We start from the raw sequence: 16326 nt of genomic DNA, 5'->3' as shown, positions 1-16326 counted from the left end.
GCAGTAACGCCCATTCTTCCTGCAGAGCTGCTCCCAAGTCTTGGAGGATGGTTGTTGGATGCTGACGTGATGCAACCCTAGTGCATCGCAGATGTGCTCTATGGGATTCAAATCGGGAGAGCGAGCAGGCCACGCCATGCATGCAGTATCTTCCGCTTCCAGGGAAACCTCAACCACCAGTGCCCCATGAGGTCGAGGACTATCGTCCACCAGCACGAAGTCTGGGCCCCCAGCACCTCACAACAACCACACATGTGGTCCCAAGATCTTGTCACGATACCTGACAGCAGTTAAACCTTCCCGATTCACATGTACAATTACATGAAGAAGTGTTCGTGTGGCCAACGTAATACCTGCCCGCAGCATTAAGGATCCTCCTAGACATTAATCTCTTTCACATTGTTTGGATTCCAGAATCGTTTTCCATATTCCCTCCAGGTGCGAATGCGTCGAGCATTACTTTCCAGACCAAATCGGTACTCTTGTGTAAAAAGAACATTGGCCCACTGTTCGACCATCCAGGTGGCATGTTGACAGCTCCTTCCTTGACATTCCCTTCTGTGAAGATGCATCAGAGTTGCACTTACAGCAGGTATCCGACAATAAAGGCCATACCGCCGAAGCCTTCTGCACACCGTTTGCCTCGATACAACTCGGCCAGTGGGTGCTGCGAGGTCAGATGCCAGTCGCCGTGCAGTAGTAAGGGGCTGCCATCGTGCTCTTACAGCCAAATAACAGTCCTCTCTTTTTGATGTCACATGTGGTCGGCCGTGCCCTGGTCTTCGCGATACTGTTTCGGTCTCTATAAATTGTCGATACAGCCGACAAACAACAGAAAAATTCTCATAAAGCCTTCGGAGCACGTCAGTTTGCGAATGTCCCGCTTGCATTCTTCTTATGGTCCTCCACGCAGACAGCCTGGTCGGCGTCTTCTTTGTGTCATACTACTCCGTCTGTGATTAAACAGGGATTGTGGATGTGACACTACCCGGAAAACTCTACCCTGTTTGGTAGGTGGTCTGACGTCATCGTTGACAGGGTTATCCATTAACCAGAATGTCACCCTCATGCATAACACGATTGTATGTATATCTGGTGAAGTTTTGTATGATTATACCGTGAATTACACACAAGATGGGAAAATAGCGGTTTGTTGCTTTAATTTCAGACAACGGTGTGTGTGATATATACAGGGAGGTCCACTGATAGTCGGTGTTGAGAATGCTGCGTCAACATCGATTACACCCGTACCACATTTCTATGCTCCAGGAATTGCATGGCGACGACGTTGAACGTCTTGTACAGTTCTGCCACTGGGCACAAGAGAAATTACGGGACGATGACAGAGTTTCTGCACGCGTTCTATTTAGCGACGAAGCGTCGTTCACCAACAGCGGTAACATAACCGGCATAATATGCACTATTGGACAGCGAAAAATCGACGATGGCTGCGACAAGTGGAGCATCAGCCACTTAGGCGGGTTAATGTATGGTGCGGCATTATGGGAGGATGGATAATTGGCCCACATTTTATCGATGGCAATCTAAATGGTGCAATGTATGCTGATTTCCTACGTAATGTTCTACCGATCTTACTACAAGATGTTTCACTGCATGACAGAATGGCGATGTACTTCGAACATGATGGATGTCCGGCACATAGCTCGCGTACGGTTGAAGCGGTATTGAACAGCATATTTCGTGACCGGTGGATTGGTCATCGAAGCACCATACCATGGCCCGCACGTTCACCGGATCTGACGTCCCCGGATTTCTTTCTGTGGGGAAAGTTGAAGGATATTTGCTATCGTGATCGACCGACAACGCCTGACAACATGCGTCAGCGCATTGTCAATGCATGTGCGAACATTACGGAAGGCGAACTACTCGCTGTTGAGAGGAACGTCGTTACACGTATTGCCAAATGCATTGAGGTTGACGGACATCATTGTGAGTATTTATTGCATTAATGTGGTATTTACAGGTAAACACGCTGCAATAACATGCATTCTCAGAAATGATAAGTTCACAGAGGTACATGTATCACATTGGAACAACCAAAATAAAATGTTCAAACGTACCTGTTCGTCTAAAATTGTGAGCCATATGTTTGTGACCATTGCAGCATCATCTATCACAAAGCGAAAAAAGTGGTACAACTAAAACATTCATATTTCTTTTCGTACTACACGAATATGTAATAAAAATGGGGGTTCCTATTTAAAAGAACGCAGTTGATATCCGTTTGACCTATGGCAGCGCCATCTAGCGGGCCAACCACAGCTCCGTCTGGTTTCCCCCTTCAAGCTGGAAAAGTTTTGTTCTTTGTAGTTTTTTCGTTTGACACTTATTTCGTGAGATATTTTTCTCGGTCTTGATCAATGGACCACCCTTTAGATCCGTCCTTGATGCCGCCTCTTTTCCATGCATTAGTCTATCACTGACTCATTCTCCTCCACTGTATGCCTCTTTCTCCGCCTCTTTCCCACTCTCCCCCACACACCCGAGCTTGCCTCGCGTCCTCTCCCGTCTCCGTTGCCGCCGCCCCCTGCTATTAACTGCCTCCCTCGCGAAGTGTAATATACGCGTATATAAGTGTAAGAAGCGCGCACCTCCGTAATAAAATGTCAAGAGTTAGGCGCATCAAGAGGGAAATGTATTGCCGCGCGCCGTCAGCGAGCAAGATTGAAGACCTACCCCCCGACACTGGCAACTCTGGCTGAACTTTTAACATCCGCTCGGCGAGTGTATTTATATTTTATCTCGGCGCTCGCGTAACTTGGGCGCGGGCAGCTCCCCCCTGCGTCCCTCCCACCACCGGCCGAGCAGACTCTGAGGCGTCGCATCGTTCACGTGAGGAGTTTCGCCCGCACCGTCCCTCCTTACTCCAGGGCTAGCGGGGCGAAGATTTAGGGCCCAATTATTATTTCGGCGGCGTGGGCTCTGGGGCGCTCGGTTTAATATTAACGAGGCGACGCGGCCGCCTCTCCTCTCGGCTCCCAGCTGCGCCGCACTTAGCGGATATTGCCGCGGCCGGCCGGACACCTGCACCCACCCACCCACCCACCCACACACTGCAGTCGCCACGGCACACTCTGCTGGCCAGTAGGACGCGCTCAGATCTATGTCTGTACTCCGCAGGCCGGCCGGAGTGACCGAGCTGTTCTAGGCGCTACAGTCTGGAACCGCTACGGTCGCAGGTTCGAATCCTGCCTCGGGCATGGATGTGTGCGATGTCCTTAGGTTAGTTAGGTTTAAGTAGTTCTAAGTTCTAGGGGACTGATGACCTCAGAAGTTAAGTCCCATAGTGCATTTCAACCATTTTGTACTCCGCATCTTATGGTGTGTGACGGAGGGTGCTTTCTGTACCACTGTCACTACCTCTTGCGACTTCGTACACAGTGGTAAGGAGGGGTGGGCTACAGAGAGTGGTGTGGCGACTGTCATAGTAGGAAAGCTGGACAGGAGCAGAAAGCATTAGTGAATATCACTGCGACCAGCAGAGTTACTTCACTAGTATTTCTGCAAGCTCACGAATACTCATCACAAATGATGCAACAAGAAATAGTTTAGCTGTCACCAGTTCAACAAGCAAGGGTCTATCCGTACTGAACAATGATGTCGATTCTAGGTGGCGTCCTTGTAGCCTCCTGTAATGAAGTGGCTCAAGTGCAAGTGGACTGAGCAGCTTCCTCCATCCATCCTGTATTGCAGTGCTGGCAGAGGGTGCTCCTGGCACAAAGCTACTGGAGGTGTGACTCAGTGGGTGTCGTGCAAATGGTTCAAATGCCTCTAAGCTCTATAGGACTTAACATCTGAGGCCATCACACATATCCATGCCCAAGGCAGGATTCGAACCTGCGACTGTTACTGCAGCGCGGTTCCTGACTGAAGCGCCTAGAACCGCTCGGCCACAGCACCCGGCGGGTGATGTGCATTGGTTCCTCTGGATCCCACACAGCAGCTGTTGGCGTCGGACGGAAACTGGATATTGCGTTGCCAATTGAGATATTTTGCTAAGGTGGTATTGATACGTGATACCACACTCACCCCTCTTTCCTGTTCCAGTCGCGTTTGGTCCTCGGGAACAACGATTGTTGGAAAGCCTCTGTGTGAACTTGAGCCTCTCCATACATTAAACCACTCCTTCACCCTTCACCAGATCCTTTAAGGAAACGATCTGCTATGCATTAACCAGCTTCATATATCTGATAACTTTACGAACGATTTAATGTTTATGCCATCGTAACTACAGAAGTACAGTGAGGTGACAAAAGTCATTGTATGTGTTGTTGTTGTTGTTGTTGTTGTGGTCTTCAGTCCTGAGACTGGTTTGATGCAGCTCTCCATGCTACTCTATCCTGTGCAAGCTTCTTCATCTCCCAGTACCTACTGCAACCTACATCCTTCTGAATCTGCTTAGTGTATTCATCTCTTGGTCTCCCTCTACGATTTTTACCCTCCACGCTGCCCTCCAATACTAAACTGGTGATCCCTTGATGCCTCAGAACATGTCCAACCCAATGGTCCCTTCTTCTAGTCAAGTTGTGCCACAAACTCCTCTTCTCCCCAATCATATTCAATACTTCCTCATTAGTTATGTGATCTACCCATCTAATCTTCAGCATTCTTCTGTAGCACCACATTTCGAAAGCTTCTATTCTGTTCTTATCCAAACTATTTATCGTCCATGTTTCACTTCCATACATGGCTACACTCCATACAAATACTTTCAGAAGCGACGTCCTGACACTTAAACCTATACTCAATGTTAACAAATTTCTCTCCATCAGAAATGCTTTCCTTGACATTTACAGTCTACATTTTATATCCTCTCTACTTCGACCATCATCAGTTATTTTGCTCACCAAATAGCAAAACTCCTTGACTACTTTAGGTGTCTCATTTCCAAATCTAATTCGCTCAGCAGCACCCGACTTAATTCGACTACATTCCATTATCCTCGTTTTGCTTTTGTGGATGTTCATCTTATATCCCTTTTCAAGACGCTATCTATTCCGTTCAACTGCTCTTCCAAGTCCTTTGCCGTCTCTGACTGAATTACAATGTCATCGGCTAACCTCAAAGTTTTTATTTCTTCTCTATGGATTTTAATACCTACTTAGAATTTTTCTTTTGTTTCCTTCACTGCTTGCTCAATAATGAGATTGAATAACATCGGGGAGAGGCTACAACCTTGTCTGACTCCCTTCCCAACCACTGCTTCCCTTTCATACCCCTCGACTCATATCTGCCATCTGGTTTCTGTACGAATTGTAAATAGCCTTTCGCTCCCTGTATTTTACCCCTGCCACCTTCAGAATTTGAAAGGGAGTATTCCAGTCAACATTGTCAAAAGATTTCTCTAAGTCTACAAATGCTACAAAAGTAGGTTTGCCTTTCTTTAACCTAGCTTCTAAGATAAGTCGTAGGCATATACACAGATGACGGTACTATTGTGTACACAATTTACAAAAGAACAGCTCATTGACAGAGCTGTGATTCATGTGGAAAGGTGTCTAATGTGATTATGACCACATGACGGGAATTAACAGACTTTGACTGCTGAATGGTATTTGGAGCTAGGCACATGGGACATTCCATTTTATTAGAAATTCAATATACCGAGACCCACAGTGTCGAGGGTATGCCGAGAAAACCAGTTTTCAGGCATTACCTCTCACCACAGACGACACAGTGACCAATGGCCTTCACTTAACGACCGAGCGCCAATTTCTGAGGGCCTCTCTGCAATCATTTCAAGTGTGATTCTCCTCTTGCTGCAAGCAAAGGTCGTTCGCTGCAGCACGGGAATCCACGATCCGGTCTTCCTTCTTCAGAGAAAAACACAAACAGCTTCAACAAGTAAGAAGGAAGCATGAAGGTAAACGGATCCTGGATTCCCTTGCCTGGATTCCATTGCAGGTAGCAAGAGGAGAACCGCGCCGGAAATGGCTTCTGAGAAGCCCTTGGGCATTGGCGCGCCAGATACAAGTGTTCACGGAGCCGTAACAATTTTGTAGGCGGTGGAATTCCTTTAAGATGAATGTGACTGCATAAGTGCTACGAGTTACTTTATACTGCCTATTTTTGCCCAACGTTGAGTAGCGGCAGTGCGTTAATCGCGGTACTCGCACCTCGCTGTGAAGTAGGTGCGCCGTTAGGTGCGATGTTCTCTTCCCCCCCCCCCCCCCCCCCCCCCCAGCTGGTAACTGGTAAGGCAAAAGACCTCTTCCGCGGCAGTAACGTGCTCCGCCTTTGAGCTGCGCCTGTGTTCCCGTTTTACGGCGCGTCCCGCCTCGGTGAAGCAGGGGGAGCCATTTTAGCGAAATATAACAGGTGTGTCGCTGCGCCTAATTACGTCACTTAGCTGCCATGTCGCCCTGTGCGAGCGAGCGGGGCAGCAATTTGCTACGTCACCGCTCCTCTTCCTACTCCTCCGCCACATATACACAGCCCTTCTGACAGCCTGCCTCCATTACAGGCCGTACGAAGGCAGTCTCCCACAACCCAGGCGGGCTGCGCATTATTTTCTGCATACGCGCGCCAGATATCAGAAATGAGCCCTGTACACTCGCGTAAAATTCACCAGCGGGTACCACGACGTCATCTCCGAACTCGCCGTTTCCGTGCGTCTCCCCAGGCCCCGCCAGTACTCCTAATTTAACTGAAAACTCGTCACCTCTGTGTGTTGTCCGGTACATGTGGAGTACACGAGTGCAGAAAGGAAAGCGAGTACACGAGTCCCCAAGTTAGCTGAGGACTCGCGACATTGCCGCTGCATACACAACCGTTGGGCGTGCCGATTATCACACACGTCAAAAAAAAAAAAAAAAAAAAAAAAAAAAAAAAAAAAAAAAAAAAAAAAAAAAAAAAGTTTGCATCATCCCGGTTCTCATAACTCAGAAGATAGACGTTGACTGTAGATATTATATCACAGACACAGTCCCTTTGTTCAGAGATGCCACTAAATCCGCCCAGACATGTGAACAACCATACATGATCAGCGCCTATTAGACGTAGGTGTCCAACAACCGATCAGCTCTAGTCATTCCACCAGGAAGGAGGTACACGGCTCGTGTTGTTTGTAGTTGCACCATGACTAGACTATCAATACCGCGGTTCGGTCGGGTCCGCATTGTTACTTTGTGCTAGGAATGGCTCTCAACAAGGGAAGTGTCCAGGCGTCTCGGAGTGAACCAAAGCGATAGACATGGAGGAGATACAGAGTGACAGGAACTGCCGACGACATGCCGGACAAGGGCTACTACTGCAGTGGATGACCGCTACCTACGAGCTATGGCTCTGAGGAACCCTGACAGCAGCGCCACCTTGTTGAATAATGCTTTTCGTGCAGCCACAGGACGTCGTGTTACGACTCAAACTGTGCGCAATAGGCTGCACGCCGGCCGCGGTGGTCTAGCGGTTCTAGGCGCGCAGTCCGGAACCGTGGGACTGCTACGGTCGCAGGTTCGAATCCTGCCTCGGGCATGGATGTGTGTGATGTCCTTAGGTTAGTTAGGTTTAAGTAGTTCTAAGTTCTAGGGGACTGATGACCACAGATGTTAAGTCCCATAGTGCTCAGAGCCATTTGAATTTGAATAGGCTGCACGATGCGCAACTTCACTCCCGACGACCAAGGCGGGGTCAATCTTCGCAACCACGACACCATGAAGCGCGGTACAGATGGCCCAACAACATGCCGAGTGGACCGCTCAAGACTGGCATCACGTTCTCTTCACTGATGAGTGTCATGCTCTCAACCAGACAATCCTCGGAGACGTGTTTGGAGGCAACCTGGTCAGGCTGAACGCCTTAGACACACTCTCCAGCGATTGCAGCAAGGTGGAATTCCCTACTGTTTTGGGGTGGCATTATGTGGGGTCGACGTAAGCTGCTTGTGGTCATGGAAGGCGCCTTAACGGCTGTACGATACGTTAATGCCATCCTCCGACCGATAGTGCAACCATATCGGCAGCATATTGGCGAGGCATTCGTCTTCATGGACGACAATTCGCGTCCCATTGTGCGCATGTTGTGAATGACTTCCTTCAGGAAAACGAAATCGCTCGACTAGAGTGGCCAGTATCTTCTCCAGACATTAACCCTATCGAACATACGAATGGTGGGCTCCATGTGGTTCCCAAGTTGTGCAGCGACCGTAAACCATAAAATTACCAAATATGCAGCAAGATGATTTTGCGACTGGTTGCTGCGTATTTGGTAATCCTATCGAACATGACTGGGATGGATTGAAAAGTGTGTGTGAGGGGGGAGGGGGCGGGGGCGAGAGAGATAGATTGATAGAGAGAGAGAGAGAGAGAGAGAGAGAGAGAGAGAGAGAGGATAAAGTACAACTATACGCCGTGTAAGGTCAGTCATCAGTGATCCGAACATATTCGGCTAATGTAAACAGATGTGCTACTGTGCATTTTATTGTATATTGTTATTTTTATGACATAACATTCATCTGTGAGCGCTACGTATATGGACGTGGCCATATGCAAAAGGCGTTTTTTTATTTTAGATGTTTTATTTATGACAAATCTTTGTATAATGAGCTACATTTTATCCACCAACATGACGACTTGGCGTGAGGGTCCAACTCGAAACGATCACGTTTTATACGGAAATTTTTGAAGGCCTGAAGAGGACAGCACAGTCTGTCGAAGCCGTTTGTCGTAGATAAAGAAATATTTATGCTATTTTGGCTTTAGAAAGTTTTCACCAAGTTTCCTAAGTCTTACTTCCGTTATGAAGCGCAACTTTAGAACTGCCTCTCTAGTACTATGAAACGTCCCCTTAGAAAAAATTATACAAGACTGTGCTTAAACTGACACACAATAGTTTTTAGCGCAACGCAATCTGACTTTCAATAATCCCTACAAGAGAATGGCCCTGACTAACATAAACCTATATGTTTCACAAATCACTTACCTCACAAAAATCTTCGTTACTCAAGTTACTGCAATACAGCGAGCGCCACTACTGCCAGCTAAATAAAAGATTCAAACTACGGAAGGCACTAACTACTGATAGGTATAGTTAGCAAATGAAAGATTTTAATAGAGAACAAACAATGTATTTACCTCACTAGTCATAATATATATAGCAGTTCATGACACCAATTCTTACAAATTTCAAAACTCCGCCATCTCTCTCCCCACGTCCACCACTGCTGGCGGCTCACCTCCAACTGCGCAACGCTACGCGCTGTTAGCATCCAGCTGCCGCTGCCCAACACTACAATGGCAGACAACAATGCAAACCAGTCTCAGACTGCACACAGCACAGCCAGTGATTTTCTTACAGAGCGCTACGTGCCGTTGGCGTTACCAATAAAAAAACGTAAACAGCCTACTTACAGTACCTTTACCTTTCCTAAAGCCAAGCTGATAGTCATGTAACAGATCATTTTTTCCATTGTTCTGTATATTACCTTTGTCAGGAGCTTGGATGCTTGAGATGTTAAGCTTACTTTGTGGTAGTTCTCGCACTTATCTCCCTTGGCAATTAAGTAGCTGTTTTTTTTCGGAAGGTTGAATGTATTTTTCCAGACTCACAGTTTCTGTAGCCTAATCTGAATATTCGTTTGGTTGCTACAGAAATTCCTTCCGCCTTATTTAAAGGGGAGTTTACTATCTTTGGCCTGAAAAAAGCATGTTATTTGAGAATTTTTTTCTCGGGGTGTGTTATAGATATCAATGTCAAATTTGTTCAAAATGTTTTTTATATTTCCTCTACAAACTGTTTTTTTTTCGACCAGAAATGTCGAAGAGGAAAGGCGGAAGTGCCGTCGGAACTATACAAAATTTCGAAGTAGACCTCCATGCACGGTATGTCACAGGTCGGACGGCTCGTCTGAAACCACAATTGAGTTTACATTTGCGAAGTATATAAAATTCTTTAGGAATTGTACCTCGCTGAAGTTATTTGGACCAAAGGAGACAAAATGGCTGCCATTTGAAGAAAAATAGGGTTTTTCATCGATTTTTCGACTTCGTCGGCCAAGTAAAAATGTTTATGGTTGATGGATCGGAATAAAAGTGGTACAACTCCTAGACAATTTAGTTAGCTTCGTCGGAAACATTCAAGCCAATCGGTTGAGTAGATTCGAAGTTACCATATCGCGCGAAAAAAATCTCATTTCGAGAAAAACGCGTTTGAAGTTTTGACTACATATAAATGCAATATTCTGCAACTTACGTTCAATCTGGGATTCCGGGTCCATAAACTAGTCCTTCCTCTTCCTCATAGAGGGCGTTCTGCTCGATCTGGGCCATCCTGCGCTGCTCCAGAGTCGCTCGTACGGCTGGTGACAAGCGGTTTTCGGCCGCTTGAATCCGGTGGTCATCCGAATGCTTGGCAAACTGCGCCGAATAGAGTCCCAGGGTGACGTCCATCGTTGTCATGCTTTTCAGAATTGCTGAACACCCTTCGCTGATGCTTTTCACTGCCAGGAAAGTCGCAGTCTCCACAGTCTTCGCAGCGAAATGCAAATGCTTGGGGGCTACTTTCCAAACCCACGCATTCAAACTTTCATTTGAATTTTATGTGTTTCCTTCCAAGCACTGGTACAATAGCTCGTCCTCCGAAAGAAAAAAAAACCGATGCGTGAAAATTGCCGATTTCAGGCAGATGCATTTTTTTGTTCAACCGCGAATAAAACTCTCTCGGTGTACATGCCGCGTCAATTGAGGATAAAACTCCAAGCTTTCGACCACTACCTCCATTTTCGACGTCAGGGCTAAAACTGACTGTCGTAGCGCGGCCCCCACCTTTATATGCAAAGGACGGCTTCTGATTGACTGGAATACGTCATAGCAACAGCGATATGGCGCGTAGTGAAGTGGTGCTCTCTACTTCCATAGATGTAGTTTCTGTCCCGCGTTGCTTGCAGCGCACCCCTAGGGGAGGATACCACTCCACTACGCGCCATATCGCTGTTGCTATGACGTATTCCAGCCAATCAGAAGCTGTCCTTGGCATATAAAAGTGGGAGCCTCGCAAGTTTACATTTCCCAAGGTGGCTTCCATCAACTCCCCCTCCCAGATGATGCCCTCTCCACCTCCATTTATCCCTCGTATCAACTCTTATCCTCACTCCCCCTCCTTTCCTCTGTCCTTTTCCTGGGCTCCCTCTCCCCCCGTTCCATCCTCTTTTCTCTCCACCTACCCTCTCTCTGTCCCCCCTTCTCTCCCCCAAGTCCTTTTACATTTCCCTCCTCTGCATTTTCCCATTCCCTCTCGTGTCTGCTCTGCCCCCTCCCCTTAAGAGTCCTCTACCTCCTTCGGTTCTCCCCCCCCCCTTTCGTTTTTCCTCTCCTCCCTCCTTGTTTTCCCCCTCATCTGTCCAGGACCCCCCCCCCCCCCCCATCTGCCCTTGGCTATGGTGTGCCATCTTTGTGCCGACATTTTAGTGCAGTGTTTACAGTGAGTGTTCAGTGTTGTGTGTCTTTTCCGAAGTGTTGCGAACAGAAATCATACTGGAATGAGATTTTCACTCTGCAGCGGAGTGTGCACTGATATGAAACTTCCTGGCAGATTAAAATTTTGTGCCCGACCGAGACTCGAACTCGGGACCTTTGCCTTTCGCGGACAAGTGCACTTGCCCGCGAAAGACAAAGGTCCCGAGTTCGAGTCACGGTCGGGCACAAAGTTTTAATCTGCCAGGAAGTTTCAGAAATCATACTGTCGTTGGGTGTGATTTTTATATTTCTTGCGATCAGAAACCAGACTATCGCCATGTTTTTTTAATTGTCTGTCTACTATTTTACCTGTCCGCTTCGCGTGTATTTTATTAGCAATGTCAACCCTTTGTTTTATGTTTTAACTTTCTACAATTTTCCGCCGTTTTACAATTTAAGTCACCATTTTATCGCCTGCTTTTATTGTTTCTTATCTTCTTCTTACGTTCTAAAAAGTATGTAGGCTGCAGAGAAGCGCAATAAGCTGCTGCCAGCACGCCCCCTTCGGGGGGAATCGAAATTCAATAAAGGAAAAAAAATAGTTTACGACAGTCAGTTTTAGCCCTCACGACGACCATGGAGGAAGCTTGGAGTTTTATCCTGAACTGACCCAGCATGTGCACCGAGAGATATTTATTCAAGAAATACATCGTGAGAGACTTCGTCGCAACAAACATTTCCGTTCAGAATTCGGAAAAACCGTTCAGCGGTGGATTCTAAACACCTTTATGGATCCAAAAATGCAATTTTAAAAAATCGATTTTTTGAACCTAACGATAGTAAACCTTCCCTTAATCGGAAGTCTCCGCAAGCTGTGTTTAATTCTAACGCTAATACTTGATTCGTTGTCTTGCATACCGACTGGTCGACTTTATATCGACAAAATGCCCAGACACTCTGTGACCAAAATGGTACTGAAACAGAGGGTGACAGACTAAAGGCCGAAATACTAAATGTCATTTTCCAAAGCTGTTTCACAGAGGAAGACTACACTGTAGTTCCTTCTCTAGATTGTGACACAGGTGACAAAATGGTACATATCGAAATAGACGACGGAGGGATAGAGAAACAATGAAAATCGCTCAAAAGAGGAAAGACCGCTGGATCTGACGGGATACCAGTTCGATTTTACACAGAGTACGCGAAGGAGCTTGCCCCCCTTCTTGCAGCGGTGTTCCGTAGGTCTCTAGAAGAGCGTAGCGTTCCAAAAGATTGGAAAAGGGCACAGGTCATCCCCGTTTTCAAGAAGGGGCGTCGAACAGATGTGCATAACTATAGACCTATATCTCTAACGTCGATCAGTTGTAGACTTTTGGAACACGTATTATGTCCGAGTATAATGACTTTTCTGGAGACTAGAAATGTACTGTGTAGGAATCAGCATGGGTTTCGAAAAAGACGGTCGTGTGAAACCCAGCTCGCGCTATTCGTCAACGAGGTTCAGATGGCCGTAGACACGGTTTCCCAGGTAGATGCCGTGTTTCTTGACTTCCCCAAGACGTTCGATACAGTTAATGAACAAAGTAAGAGTATATGGAGTATCAGACCAATTGTGTGATTGGAATGAAGAGTTCCTAGATAACAGAACGCAGCATGTCATTCTCAATGGAGAGAAGTCTTTCGAAGTGAGAGTGATTTCAGGTGTGCCGCAGGGGAGTGTCGTAGGACCGTTGTTATTCACAATATACATAAATGACCTTGTGGATGACATCGGAACTTCACTGAGGCTTTTTGCAGATGATGTTGTGGTGTATCGAGAGGTTGCAACAATGGAAAACTGTACTGAAATGCAGGAGGATCTGCAGCGAATTGACGCATGGTGCAGGGAATGGCAATTGTATCTCAATGTAGACAAGTGTAATGTGCTGCGAATACATAGAAAGAAAGATCCCTTATCATTTAGCTACAATATAGCAGGTCAGCAACTGGAAGCAGTTAATGCCATAATTTATCTGGGAGTACGCATTAGGAGTGATTTAAAATGCTATGATTATATAAAGTTGATCGTCGGTAAAGCAGATGCCAGAGTGAGATTCATTGGAAGAATCCTAAGGAAATGCAATCCGAAAACAAAGGAAGTAGGTTACAGTACGCTTGTTCGGCCACAGCTTGAATACTGCTCAGCAGTGTGGGATCCGTACCAGATAGGGCTGATAGAAGAGATAGAGAAGATCCAACGGAGAGCAGCGCGCTTCGTTACAGGATCATTTGTCAATCACGAAAGTGTTACGGAGATGATGGATAAACTCCAGTGGAAGACTCTTCAGGAGACACGCTCGGTAGCTAGGTACGGGCTTTTGTTGAAGTTTCGAGAGCATACGTTCACCGAGGAGTTGAACAGTATATTGCTCCCTCCTACGTATATCTCTCGAAGAGACCGTAGGGATAAAATGAGAGAGATTAGAGCCCACGCGGAGGCATACCGACAATCCTTCTTTCCACGAAGAATACGAGACTGGAATAGAGGGGAGAACCGATAGAGGTACTTAAGGTACCCTCCGCCATACACCGTCAGGTGGCTTGCGGAGTGTGGATGTATATGTAGATGTAGATATGCTTTATACAGCAAGCGCAACTGTAGGACACAAACACGTCGGTTAATTTGACACGTGCCGAGTGCTGTACGCGGCAGGAAATCGTGTGCGGAAACGGTCAAGGGGCGGACGGTGTTTGCGATGCGGGTAGCGTGCCGGGGCCCGTTAGGCGCACCTGGCAGCTAGCAGCGGTGATTTAGGCCGCGGAGCAGCGCAGCGCAGCACGCCACAGCACAGTGGCTGCCTACCTGCTCCTCACCGCCCCCTGCCTCCCCCTCACTCTCCTCCATCAGCAGCTGGGGCTGGCTCGTTAGTCTCTGCCCGCGATTACTATGTACCCTTTAATGTCCACGTCCTCGTTGCTAAACCGCTCTATTGAACCGTGCTCCTTCCCTATCTTGGCCCATACCTAATTATACAGTCGATTTGTTGCTCCCATTCCTCAGCTACCCATTGCAGCGAAATTTACATTTTATCAAGGTACTGCTAGTGACACTTGGTAGTGGTACCAGCTTTCTTCGTTCTCCTCTCTCCATTTCTGAATAATAATGACTGTTTTTTTTAATTTTTTTTATAATAAAGACAGCCCACTGGTTGTAATGGATTTTATAGTCGAATTGACCATGGTTTCTACTCCTAAACTAATAGAGTCTTCATCAGAATTTATATTTCATACGTAAGAAATTGAGCTCTCTTCATACAATTTTAACGCCTGTCTGATGCCACCTGTTTCAGTACACACAAACAGCCCTTAGCGGCAATCTTTAATTTTTAACTAGAAATGACAGTGAAACTTTTACTTACGATGTTTTATTATGTGACGTTGCCTTTCTGGTGTTAAAATTGTATGACGAGAGCTGTTATGCTCAACTTCTTACGTATGTAATATAAATTCTGATGAAGACTCCCTTAGTTTAGGAGTCGAAATCATGGTCAATTCGACTATAAAATCCATTGCAACCATTGGGCTGTTTTTACTATAAAAATATTTTCACAGTTGCTGCGTCCGCAGCTCGTGGTCGTGCGGTAGCGTTCTCCCTTCCCGCGCCCGGGTTCCCGGGTTCGATTCCCGGCGGGGTCAGGGATTGGGTGTTGTGTGATGTCCTTAGGATAGTTAGATTTAAGTAGTTCTAAGTTCTAGGGGACTGATGACCATAGATGTTAAGTCCCATAGTGCTCAGAGCCATTTGAACCATTTGAACAGTTGCTGCACTCAGCTATGTTTAAAGTTGTAATATTGTCTTTTCTAGTAGTTCCTCTTCCCCTCTGGTATTGCTATTATCTTATCAGGAGTATCCGTAGACCACTGCGTAATGCAGAGCTGACCGCTAGATGCCGCTAGAGGCGGACCGGCGTGTATAAAAGGACGCGAGGAGTATCGCGTGGTCAGTGGAGAAGCAATGACAGCAGAATGGGATGGTCAGGACAGCTCGTTGAGTTCGAACTTGGACTGGCCACTGGATGACAGCTGACACCGAAACCACCAGATGTCAGATACTCAGATCGGTACCAAACACGGTGTGTCGATGGAGTTTCAACCAAAATACTCTGCGCTGTCGTCCAGTAGAAGATGCGTAACCGGTAATTAAAAAGCCTGTAGTAGGTTGTGTTCCAAAAATGAACAGAAATGGTGACACTTTGGGCAGGCCCAGACCATCAGTTTGCAGGACAATGCTCAAGCATGCACAGTGCAAGCTGTTACTGATTTGTTTGACTGATGGGGCTGCTAAGTGCTATACCACCTACTGCAGTACCTGACGTAAGCCCTCGTAAGTTCAACTCGATTTCTAAACTGAAGGAAACGCTTCTCTGCATTCGCTTCAAAACTTCTACAGGCAAAAGACCACGCCGCTCGAACTGTCAACACGACTGGCACTGCTAAGAGTATCCTACGACTTCCACATCGCTGGCAACGGGTTATACACAATGCTGGTTACTACCTTGAAGATCAGTAAAACTTTGAAACACGTATCTATTTTGTACGAGCTGTAAATAAATAGTTGACACTATTAAAGTTCCAACTCCCGTACTACTTCATCTTAAGGGTCCCCGACCGACGTGTAGGAAGATTCGCACCTTTGCTCCAACCAAAATAGGGGCAAGCATTCAAAGACAGGTATCTGTAGGTTTTGAGACAGCAAACATCACCTGCCCACCCGGTGTTAAGCGGTGCCTTGTTCACCACATTGACAGGTATCAGTTTCTTCTAAACCTACACGATGGAGATAGGCAGCATATGGACCATGTCCCGCCAGCAAATGGGTCATTCCCCTTGTGGGATCAATGTACACTACTGGTCATTAAGATGACGTGCTACAGACGGG

The sequence above is a fragment of the Schistocerca gregaria genome, chromosome 9 (genome assembly GCF_023897955.1).
Source record: "Schistocerca gregaria isolate iqSchGreg1 chromosome 9, iqSchGreg1.2, whole genome shotgun sequence".
NCBI lineage: Eukaryota > Metazoa > Arthropoda > Insecta > Orthoptera > Acrididae > Schistocerca > Schistocerca gregaria.
Note: the sequence above shows the minus strand (reverse complement) of the source record.